Source organism: Triturus cristatus, chromosome 12 (assembly GCF_964204655.1).
Source record: "Triturus cristatus chromosome 12, aTriCri1.1, whole genome shotgun sequence".
NCBI classification, from domain to species: Eukaryota; Metazoa; Chordata; class Amphibia; order Caudata; family Salamandridae; genus Triturus; species Triturus cristatus.
The window spans coordinates 728,257,472-728,268,996 of NC_140595.1; the positions used below are offsets into that span (position 1 = coordinate 728,257,472).

Consider the following 11,525-nt stretch of genomic DNA (forward strand, 5'->3'; position numbering starts at 1 on the left):
AGCCTATCAACCACTGAGGAGACGCAGCCTCTGAATGAGGAATGAGGAAGCAATGAATACATCCAGCCTATCACAGGAACAGCCCTGAGTGTTCCGAATTATAAATTCTCCATGTCACCGTTTGTCGTTGAGCCCAAGTAGCTCGCCGTGATCGTATAGTGGTTAGTACTCTGCTTTGTGGCCGCAGCAACCTCGGTTTGAATCCGAGTCACGGCATTGTGGTTGGCAATGTCACGGCAGTTGGGTGTTAATTTGACAGAATTAGCAAATGTACCAGTGGTTTTTGTAAAATGTCTATTAAAAACAGATCCTTTCAAATATTTAAACCATCTAACAACAAATGATTTAAACTCGCATGATTATAAGCTGTAGCTATAATGTATTTACTTACATAAATTATCGTTCTTGAACCTATTGGGGGTAGAGGGGGAGCGGAGCTCACCCCCCAGGTGCAGTTGAGTGACCTGTGTTGTGGCTCTCTAGCGGGAAGGCACACATTTTGCTGTCACCCAGCCCAATCCAGACGTGTATTGGGGCCAGGTTTCAGGCAAATAGAGCAGTAAGTGCAGAGAAATGTTCACTCTCTAAAAGTGGCATTTCTAAAATAGTAAAGTTAAATCCAACCTCACCAGTAAGTAGGATTGTCAATAAATAAATAAAGCTACTCCTCTCCGATATGGAATTACCAAATAAAAAGTATAGGGGAATACCCAGAGCTAACCTATGAGAGGGGTAGACCTCACAGTAGTGAAAAATAAAATAGACTGTTTGGTACTTACAGGACATGCGAACCACCAAAGTACATATCTTATTTTTTACTTACATAGCATCATGCACCTAGGACTACCTAGGGCCTACCTTAGGTGTAAATTATATGTAATAAAAGGGGAGTTTAAGGGTTGGCAAGTAGGCTGGGACTCCCCTGGGAGACCCCTGAGTCTATGCCCAGAACCATAACTCTGCCAGTCGAGTACTTACCTAAAAGCCGATAACTCACTTTTCTTCCATAGGCTAACATTGAGTGGTTTCACTTGGAAATTCTTCTAAGTGGTGTGGAGTTTTGGAACTTTAAAATATTCATCTAAAATCAGCCGAACAACGAATTCTGATTTATTCACCTGTTATCAGGAGAGACCTCAGTGCTGCATCTTGGAGCTCAGTACTGACCCTGAAAAGTAATTTTAACCGTACTTACCAGTAACTCGAATTTCCTTCCATGGGATATCATTGCCTGCTTTTTGCTGAAAATGTTCTAAGTGTCGATTTTTGAAACTTACAAATATTCTTTAAAAATCGTACCAACTGTGAAAACATAATTGTTTACCTGTTTTAGATAGATGTCCCAGTACTGAGCCTAGGAGCCCAGCACTGGATTACAAAAGTAACGAGAACGTACTTTACCCGTAACTTGAATTTTCTTCCATAGGAAACCATTGACTGTTTTTCTGTGAAATTTCTTCTGTCGATTTTGCAAACATGTAAATATTCCTTAAAAATCGCCTGTATAACTTAAACGCAGTTTCTCAACTGCTTACAGGTGGTACAGTAGTGCTGGATCTAGGATCCAACACTGAGCTAGAAAAAGTAACCATAACCCCACTTACCTGCTAAGTGAATTTCCTTCCATAGGATAACATTGGTAATTTGATCAGCAAAAGTTTCTAAGTGTCAACTTTTAAAATAGCAAAATATTGCTTAAAAATCACGACAGTAACTAAAACAAATGTACTCACTTGTTTCCAAGAACTGTCCCAGGACTGAATCTAGGATCCAGTCCTGGATTTAGAAAAGTAATCCTGAAAGTAATTAATTGCATATAACTTAAAATTCCCATTGAGCTCAATGTATTATTGTGATTCAAATTGTGTTGCCTATTGCAATAAACTGTAACTATTACCTGCAAAAGTCAATTGCCTATTGCAAAGTATTTAACTAAAGCATCTCATTCTGAGAAAGTATATTTTGATACCTATTGTTGGTTCTAAAATAAAACAACAATATCTTTTTTATGCAAACCAATGGCCTAGAGTTCAGTTCTTGAGTGTGTGAGACCATTTGCTGACTGAGTGTGTACAACAAATGTTTTACACTGTACTCTGATACTGCCTTACTGCTCGGCAAGCTACCACTTTAGAGAGTAAGGTTATATCTAACTGTAGCCTCTGTCAAACCTATGGGGACTTGGGAACCTGTGCACACTGTACCTATTTGGGAACAGTATATACAGAGCCACTTTCTCACAGTAGTGATAAAGTGATTAGAGTCCTAAGGCCAACATAAAGATACAGCAAAACGTGAGGTGAAAAGCAAAAAGGTTGCTGGTAGGCCACCTTAAGGATGCCAGGTCTAACAAAAACTGAACTAAGGATAACATGAGTAAAACATCAGGTTTCTCTACTGCATTTGGTGAGACAAGTGGGCCTTCTTTTATCTTCCATTCAAGCAATCTTTGACAGACCCCTTTATTATAGAGCTTTTCAAGGATTAAAGATAAGGCACTTACAAAGGAGTCCCAAATACTCAGAGATGGTTGACTTCTGTAATATGGGTCGTAGACTAAAAGCAGCGCAAAAACAGAGTGCAACAGGGTCTAAAAAATTGAGTGCCACACGAGAGTTTGAATGCAAGCGTATCCTTTTACAGATCCAGAGATATACTCATGCAATTTTTGTTTTTAGGACAGAACGTGCATGATGAAAAAAACATTGTTTTTAAAAAGCGCATTGTAGAATATCAGTACTTTGATGTGGGAAAACTTCAAAACTTTCAAACAAAATATTTGCATGCAGCTTACAGTAAGTTGTTGTGGTCGAGTGGTTAAGGCGATGGGCTAGAAATCCATTGGGGTATCCCCGCGCAGGATCGAATCCTGCCAACAACGAGAATCTTTCTATTATCGGCTACAATTTCAGAAGTTAACCTTCAGTATTTCTTCCATTTCAGTTTTATGAATAGGTGGCTTATTTTTGTGTCACTATTGCCTCTCCACATATTTGTTATAGCTACCTCTTTCATGTCTTTGCTACACCTCATTCCTTCTTTAGCACTGGTGTAAACGCTTCAAATTATTATACCATTGCTCTCTCATTCATACCTGCGCATGCACTTGAAAGTTACTTTACCAATAAAAGACGCAAAGAGAGAAATAGAACAAAAGTGCTGGCTGGATTGGCAAACACACTTCATAAAACTGCATTTTCTTTTTTATTCTCCCCCGTGTTACATGCTTAACCTCTCCATGTGTAATTTCTCTTAACCTGCTGTCCCAGGAAGAGAATTTCATCTACAGGCTCTTTCTGTGTTTTTTTCCCTAGTCTGTCTTTCCCATTTCTTAGCTGTGTAACTGTTCCTTTATGCGCTCTATTTAAACGCCATCAATCTCTTTTGAGCTCCTTGCTCCCGCTTCTGTTTTCTCCACCTCTCATACTGCCAGTTCTCTCTTTCTCTGTGGTTGGTGGCTACTTTCCTGAGCTTCCGAAGCCACGTGGTTCCTGCCTCTTGTTGTCAGACTTGAATTGGAAAAGGAACCATATTACCAAGCCTATACCACTCACACACGGCGGAAGTTTATACTTTAATTCAGTGAGCTAAGAAAAGCGTGTTGTGGGTCCCCTACGAGCCATGGTGCTTGCTTCATCATGATTTGGCACCAGTCATTAGCCGCAGCTCTGCTAATGAGCCACTGAGGTCAGTTTCAATAATTACTCAAAAACATAACCATGCAGCCCACCCCTCAACTGTGTATTTATCTTGCTTTTCTGCTGTTCGTGTGATTAGCTGGGAGGAGCTCACGGCGACATCCTCCCTATAAAAGTGTAGATGGATCACTCTCTAACTCTTTCTTGCTTCTCATACAAATGGCTTGAAAGGTGCAGGGAAGATGCAGGTCTAATAGACAGAATAGAAGGTCTGTGCCAGGTGAGTTTCTTTGCATTGGTGTCCCATCACAGGCCCGCAAGTGTAATGTGTGATCTTTGACTCCTGGCATTTCACAAGCAGGCGGCCAGGAAACGGTTTCAGCCTATCAACCACTGAGGAGACGCAGCCTCTGAATGAGGAATGAGGAAGCAATGAATACATCCAGCCTATCACAGGAACAGCCCTGAGTGTTCCGAATTATAAATTCTCCATGTCACCGTATGTCGTTGAGCCCAAGTAGCTCGCCGTGATCGTATAGTGGTTAGTACTCTGCTTTGTGGCCGCAGCAACCTCGGTTTGAATCCGAGTCACGGCATTGTGGTTGGCAATGTCACGGCAGTTGGGTGTTAATTTGACAGAATTAGCAAATGTACCAGTGGTTTTTGTAAAATGTCTATTAAAAAAAGATCCTTTCAAATATTTAAACCATCTAACAACAAATGATTTAAACTCGCATGATTATAAGCTGTAGCTATAATGTATTTACTTACATAAATTATCGTTCTTGAACCTATTGGGGGTAGAGGGGGAGCGGAGCTCACCCCCAGGTGCAGTTGAGTGACCTGTGTTGTGGCTCTCTAGCGGGAAGGCACACATTTTGCTGTCACCCAGCCCAATCCAGACGTGTATTGGGGCCAGGTTTCAGGCAAATAGAGCAGTAAGTGCAGAGAAATGTTCACTCTCTAAAAGTGGCATTTCTAAAATAGTAAAGTTAAATCCAACCTCACCAGTAAGTAGGATTGTCAATAAATAAATAAAGCTACTCCTCTCCGATATGGAATTACCAAATAAAAAGTATAGGGGAATACCCAGAGCTAACCTATGAGAGGGGTAGACCTCACAGTAGTGAAAAATAAAATAGACTGTTTGGTACTTACAGGACATGCGAACCACCAAAGTACATATCTTATTTTTTACTTACATAGCATCATGCACCTAGGACTACCTAGGGCCTACCTTAGGTGTAAATTATATGTAATAAAAGGGGAGTTTAAGGGTTGGCAAGTAGGCTGGGACTCCCCTGGGAGACCCCTGAGTCTATGCCCAGAACCATAACTCTGCCAGTCGAGTACTTACCTAAAAGCCGATAACTCACTTTTCTTCCATAGGCTAACATTGAGTGGTTTCACTTGGAAATTCTTCTAAGTGGTGTGGAGTTTTGGAACTTTAAAATATTCATCTAAAATCAGCCGAACAACGAATTCTGATTTATTCACCTGTTATCAGGAGAGACCTCAGTGCTGCATCTTGGAGCTCAGTACTGACCCTGAAAAGTAATTTTAACCGTACTTACCAGTAACTCGAATTTCCTTCCATGGGATATCATTGCCTGCTTTTTGCTGAAAATGTTCTAAGTGTCGATTTTTGAAACTTACAAATATTCTTTAAAAATCGTACCAACTGTGAAAACGTAATTGTTTACCTGTTTTAGATAGATGTCCCAGTACTGAGCCTAGGAGCCCAGCACTGGATTACAAAAGTAACGAGAACGTACTTTACCCGTAACTTGAATTTTCTTCCATAGGAAACCATTGACTGTTTTTCTGTGAAATTTCTTCTGTCGATTTTGCAAACATGTAAATATTCCTTAAAATTGCCTGTATAACTTAAACGCAGTTTCTCAACTGCTTACAGGTGGTACAGTAGTGCTGGATCTAGGATCCAACACTGAGCTAGAAAAAGTAACCATAACCCCACTTACCTGCTAAGTGAATTTCCTTCCATAGGATAACATTGGTAATTTGATCAGCAAAAGTTTCTAAGTGTCAACTTTTAAAATAGCAAAATATTGCTTAAAAATCACGACAGTAACTAAAACAAATGTACTCACTTGTTTCCAAGAACTGTCCCAGGACTGAATCTAGGATCCAGTCCTGGATTTAGAAAAGTAATCCTGAAAGTAATTAATTGCATATAACTTAAAATTCCCATTGAGCTCAATGTATTATTGTGATTCAAATTGTGTTGCCTATTGCAATAAACTGTAACTATTACCTGCAAAAGTCAATTGCCTATTGCAAAGTATTTAACTAAAGCATCTCATTCTGAGAATGTATATTTTGATACCTATTGTTGGTTCTAAAATAAAACAACAATATCTTTTTTATGCAAACCAATGGCCTAGAGTTCAGTTCTTGAGTGTGTGAGACCATTTGCTGACTGAGTGTGTACAACAAATGTTTTACACTGTACTCTGATACTGCCTTACTGCTCGGCAAGCTACCACTTTAGAGAGTAAGGTTATATCTAACTGTAGCCTCTGCCAAACCTATGGAGACTTGGGAACCTGTGCACACTGTACCTATTTGGGAACAGTATATACAGAGCCACTTTCTCACAGTAGTGATAAAGTGATTAGAGTCCTAAGGCTAACATAAAGATACAGCAAAACGTGAGGTGAAAAGCAAAAAGGTTGCTGGTAGGCCACCTTAAGGATGCCAGGTCTAACAAAAACTGAACTAAGGATAACATGAGTAAAACATCAGGTTTCTCTACTGCATTTGGTGAGACAAGTGGGCCTTCTTTTATCTTCCATTCAAGCAATCTTTGACAGACCCCTTTATTATAGAGCTTTTCAAGGATTAAAGATAAGGCACTTACTTTTTTTTTTTTTAATATTTTTTATTTGTAAACAGGCTGACAAAACCAATATGCGTAAATACATGCATTTATAGACATAGCAAAAAAGAGAAAGAGCACGTAGTAAAACTTCATAAAGTATAATTTTCTTTCAACATGAAGATTTTGTATCAAGCTATAAAGGCTATAAAAACCAAAAGGAAGAGGAAAAAAAAAAGGAAATAGAAAAAAAAAATGAATAAATACATAAATAAAATTATTTAACAGTACTAAGCGGAGGGAAGAAGCCAAATCATTCCATAAAGGTTCCCCAATTCTTTTCATGTTTGCTCAGGGAACGTATCCCTCTTAAGTTTGCTAAACCTAGCTCCATCGAATGGATCTCAATTACCAGTGCCCACCAATCCCATACCGTAGGTGGATCAGAGCTGATCCAAGCTCTGGCCAGAGTTAACTTGGCACAAGACATAAGGATTGAAGCCAAGGCTGCTTGTGGGAAAGAAATGGGATAAATATCCAACAGTACTGAGGCGGCATTGAATATGGGTAATTGAACAAATTTGGCTCTTAGAACTTTTTGAATATCCCCCCAAAAGGTCCCAAGAGTGGGGCATGAAAACAGCATATGTACCAGATCAGCCGACACAGCCGAGCATTTAGGGCACTTTGTCCGATTGCTGTATAAATTATTAAAAGACCATTTAGAAATTATTTTAGGCGTGTAATATAACATACAGCTCGTTCTGAACTGTTGGAGCCTTAGGCTAGATGATCGGACCCGTTTATTGATGTTTGATAGGGAGCATTCTATCTCCCTGGATGTAATATTTGTGCCTAGTAACTTACCCCATTTATCAGCTAACTTAGCGCAATCATTTAATTTAAAGCTGCTTAAGAGGTTATAGGTATCACTTATTACTGATTTATCTTTACCAGAATATAAATAGTTCCATATGTCACTATCTAGTACCACCATAAGTTGTTTTTTATTAATCAGATAATCGTGCATCTGTAAGTATTTGTATCTCATAGTTTCAGGTAGATCATATAGAAGTTTGAGAGTGTTAAAATCTAGAAAGCCATGTGTGCCATATAGATCTCCTAAGACATTGATGCCCTTCCTAGCCCAGCTATAAGCTGTATTATCATTAAAAATTCCCGGAAGACCCGGGTTACCCCACAGTTGTAGCTTTGAATGAAAATAAGTAATTTTACAGTGCATTGATATGTTACCCCAGATCTTTATTAAATCTCTAGCAGTCTTAAATTTAATTCTTTTGAAATAATTGGGGTCGTTAGCTCGTAGCAAAAACCTGTTTGAGTCGTGTTTTAACATGAAAGTATGAAAAAAAAATGTTCCTCCTCCATTTAGTAAAGAGCGGATGCGCAGAGCAAAAGCGGACCAGAAGTAAAGCTTAAAATCAGGAAAGTTAAGCCCTCCCATGTTTATATTATTTTTCAGAGAATTCAGCGACCTTCTTGCTTTTTTATAGCCCCAAATGAATCTGCTGAATGCACTGTCTAGTTGTTTAAAGAACAAATTGTTTAAAGCCAGAGGGATAGAGCGGAATAAATACAGATATTTAGGTAGTATTTTCATCTTTATTAAATTAATTCTTCCAATTAGGTTTAAAGGTAATCTATGCCATTTTTTTAGTTGTAGAATGGTGGATTTGTTTAATTCGTTATAGTTCAAATTATTGATTTCTTGAATTTTAGCTGTTAATTTTACGCCTAAATATGTTGCATTTTTACATATCTCAGGGACCACTGAAGCTGGTGTGTAGTTAGCAATAACCTGAGTCTTTTGTAAGTTGAGTTTATACCCAGAGACATCCCCGAATTTACTAGCCTCAGAGACAATACCTTTTAGAGCCTCCTCAATGTCTTGTGAATAAACCGCTATATCATCAGCGTATGTAGTTATTTTAAGTGTTTGTGAGCCGGATTTGAAAGGTATAATTTGGGTTTGGGACTGAAGGGCAGATAGAAATGGTTCTAGTGATAGGGCGAATAACAGAGGTGATAAGGGACATCCCTGACGTGTTCCACGGAATATTGGAAAATCTGGAGAGGTCAAAGTCCCGTAACTTATAAAGGCCGTTGGGTTATCGTAAAGAGCCTGTATGCCCCGTAAAAATTGACCCCCAAACCCCATTTTAGACAAGACACGCCAGAGATAATCCCACCCCACTCGGTCAAAAGCCTTCTCAGCATCTAATAGGATCATGCCTAGTGGGGTGGGGTCCAGCTCTGCTACGTCAAATGCCGTGATGGCCATATTTACGTGTGTGGTAGTGTCTCTCCCGGTTATAAACCCATGTTGTTGTTGGTTAACGATTTTAGGCAAAATGGGAGACAGTCTCAGTGCCAAAATTTTTGCGTATATTTTTGCGTCAGCGTTTATCAAAGATATGGGTCGGTATGACCCCCTCTCCTCCTTTGGTTTACCTTTCTTTAAAAAAAAGATTATTTTAGCTCTATTCCATGATTTGGGTGTTTTTCCCTTAATCCCAACTGATTGCAATACCTTCAGGAAAAAAGATTCTATTTCAGCAAGACACGCTTTATAGATTTCCAGCGGTATAGAGTCTTCCCCCGCCGCTTTCCCTACAGGTAATAATGATAAAGCTTGATGTAGTTCAGCCATTGTTTTTTTTATTTTTATTTTTTTATAAAATTTTATTGAACAATAAATCAATTACAAGCATGGGCCTACAACCACCAGGGCCGGCCGCTAGATTCAGAAAGGATTATACAGTTGTTGAGGCAATAGTTGGCTCCCGGGGCCCAGCCCCGTACGTGGCTCCGGATAGTCCTAGGGAAGCAGGATACCTAAGATTAACATAAATAACAAATAAAAACAAAAGGCGAGGCATAAGGGCAAAAAGTGTGGGTCAGGCTACCTCCGGGGGACTCTACTTCAGACCTTCAAGTAGCTATCAAGAGGAAGGAGTACTGATAGGTCGGGGGGGGTCACGGGAGAGGAACGTCTATATTCGGTTGTTCCAAAAATCGCAAGGAACCATCAAGGGTCAGGGGGACAAAGCAATATCGGTGTCCACTAGGGGGGGAGTACAGATACCCCCACGATACGCGTTTCATTGCCCCCAGATCCTACCCCATGCCCCCGGTTTACCACGAGCCACATACACAGTCTTCTCCCTGAACATGCACCAGTCCATGTTCTCCTTCCATACAGACACGGTGGGAGGCCGCTGGGAACCCCAAAGCTGCGCTATATCTCTCTTGGCAATCATGTTCCCCAGGGCCGCCCACCGAGTCTGAGCCGCGTTATAGTCATTGGGCTCCCACACATTCAGGACACAGCGACGCACCTCCGGCAGAAGCGCCACCCCGGTGACCCGGCCCATGACCACATGTACCCGGCGCCAGTATTCCGCTACCTCGCGGCACTCCCAAAGGATATGGAGAAAGGTGGCACTGAGCCCACATCCCCGCTTACAGAGCCCGTCTTCAGAAAATCCCATCGAGACCAAACGGGGACCCGTCACATACACCCGGTGGAGAATCTTTAGCTGGACCAGGCGGAGACGGGCTGGAATGGCCACTTCCTTGGGGGACGACAGTGCGGACTGCCAGTCCTCGTCGTCCAGTTCCACCCCATCCCCTGTCCACGCCTCCCGAAGGCGCACCAAGAGGTCCACCCGATTATTGATAAGTTTTTTATAAATTAAAGAGATAGTACTGTCGGGGACATGACCATCGAGTATGCGGTCCTCGAGAGGCGAAGAAGCCGGGATCTTGGTCCCCGCCCCAAATACCGAGAGCAGGGCATGCCGAACCTGGGCGTAGCGAAAGAACTCCGTTCCCGTAAGTTCGTATTCGCTCTGGAGCGCCGCGAATGTTTTAACCGCACCCTTAATCCATAAGTCTCCCACTCTACTAATACCGATCGTGTCCCAACGGTCAAACCCCTTCGTTGTCCAGAGGCTTCCCAGTCGGTCGGAGGCAAACAGAGGAGTAGCACACGTTAATCGCTCGCTCCAGCCCATGGCTACATTGGCCGCCTTCCAGATCCGCACCGCAATCTTAGTAGGGCCCGTAAGGGTCCGTCCAGCCGATCTGGAGTAAAGTGCCCTGTTATAGTTTCCGCCGGGAAGCAGGAATTTATCCATCCCATACGCCGGATTCAAGCCAGGCGCATATGTGGCATGGTTAATGGCCGATAGCTGTGAGGCCCAATAATACCTGCGAATGTCGGGAAGCGCGATGCCCCCGTCGTACCAGGGGAGAGTAAGCTTCGCCAGTGCGATACGCGCCCGTCCGTCCCACACCAGTCTCCTCTGCAGGCTCTCCACCTCCCGAAAGTAGGACACAGGAATGACATCGAAGGAGTTCTGAAGTGCATAGAGGAATCTGGGAAGGGACAGCATTTTAAACAGTGCTGCCCGACCCAGCGGGGACAAGGGCAGCTTACACCACCGAGCCGTGTCCTCCCTCAAACGCCGAAGTCGAAGCAGGAGATTCTGCTCATAGCGAGCCACCGGGTCCAACGAGACGTATATCCCCAGGTATTTGAAGCCGGACAGAGATAATTGGATCGGGAGCCGCCGCGGCAAGAGAGGAGGGTCACCGGAGATAGGATAGACACAGGATTTAGACCAGTTGATCGTTAGACCCGAATTTCTCCCAAAGGAAGTCAGAACATCAAAGAGAACATTAAGCGACCGCCGCGGCGAGGTGAGATACGGGAGAATATCGTCCGCATACAACGAGACCCGATCCTCGAAGCCCGGGGCCCACCGGATCCCTCTGATCGAGGGCTCCCAGTGGAGCCAAGCAGCGAGCGGCTCCAGGGCAAGAGCAAAGAGCAGAGGAGACAACGGGCACCCCTGCCTCGTACCCCTACCGAGAGCGAAGGGCTGAGAGACCCGCCCATTAACCACCACCTGAGCCATGGGTCCCGTGTAAAGAAGCTTCACCCAGCCAAGAAATCCTTCCCCAAAGCCGAATTTGGTCAAGACAGCCCAAAGGAATGGCCACTCGATGGTGTCAAAGGCCAT

General features: G+C 42.5%; 1 non-coding gene across 1 annotated transcript; it reads left to right on the plus strand.

The window, feature by feature from the left end:
- The first annotated feature begins 2,799 nt into the window (after positions 1-2,799).
- TRNAS-AGA (transfer RNA serine (anticodon AGA)) lies at positions 2,800-2,881 on the plus strand. The gene has a single exon. It is a non-coding gene; the product is annotated as a tRNA-Ser (tRNA).
- Positions 2,882-11,525: the final 8,644 nt, after the last annotated feature.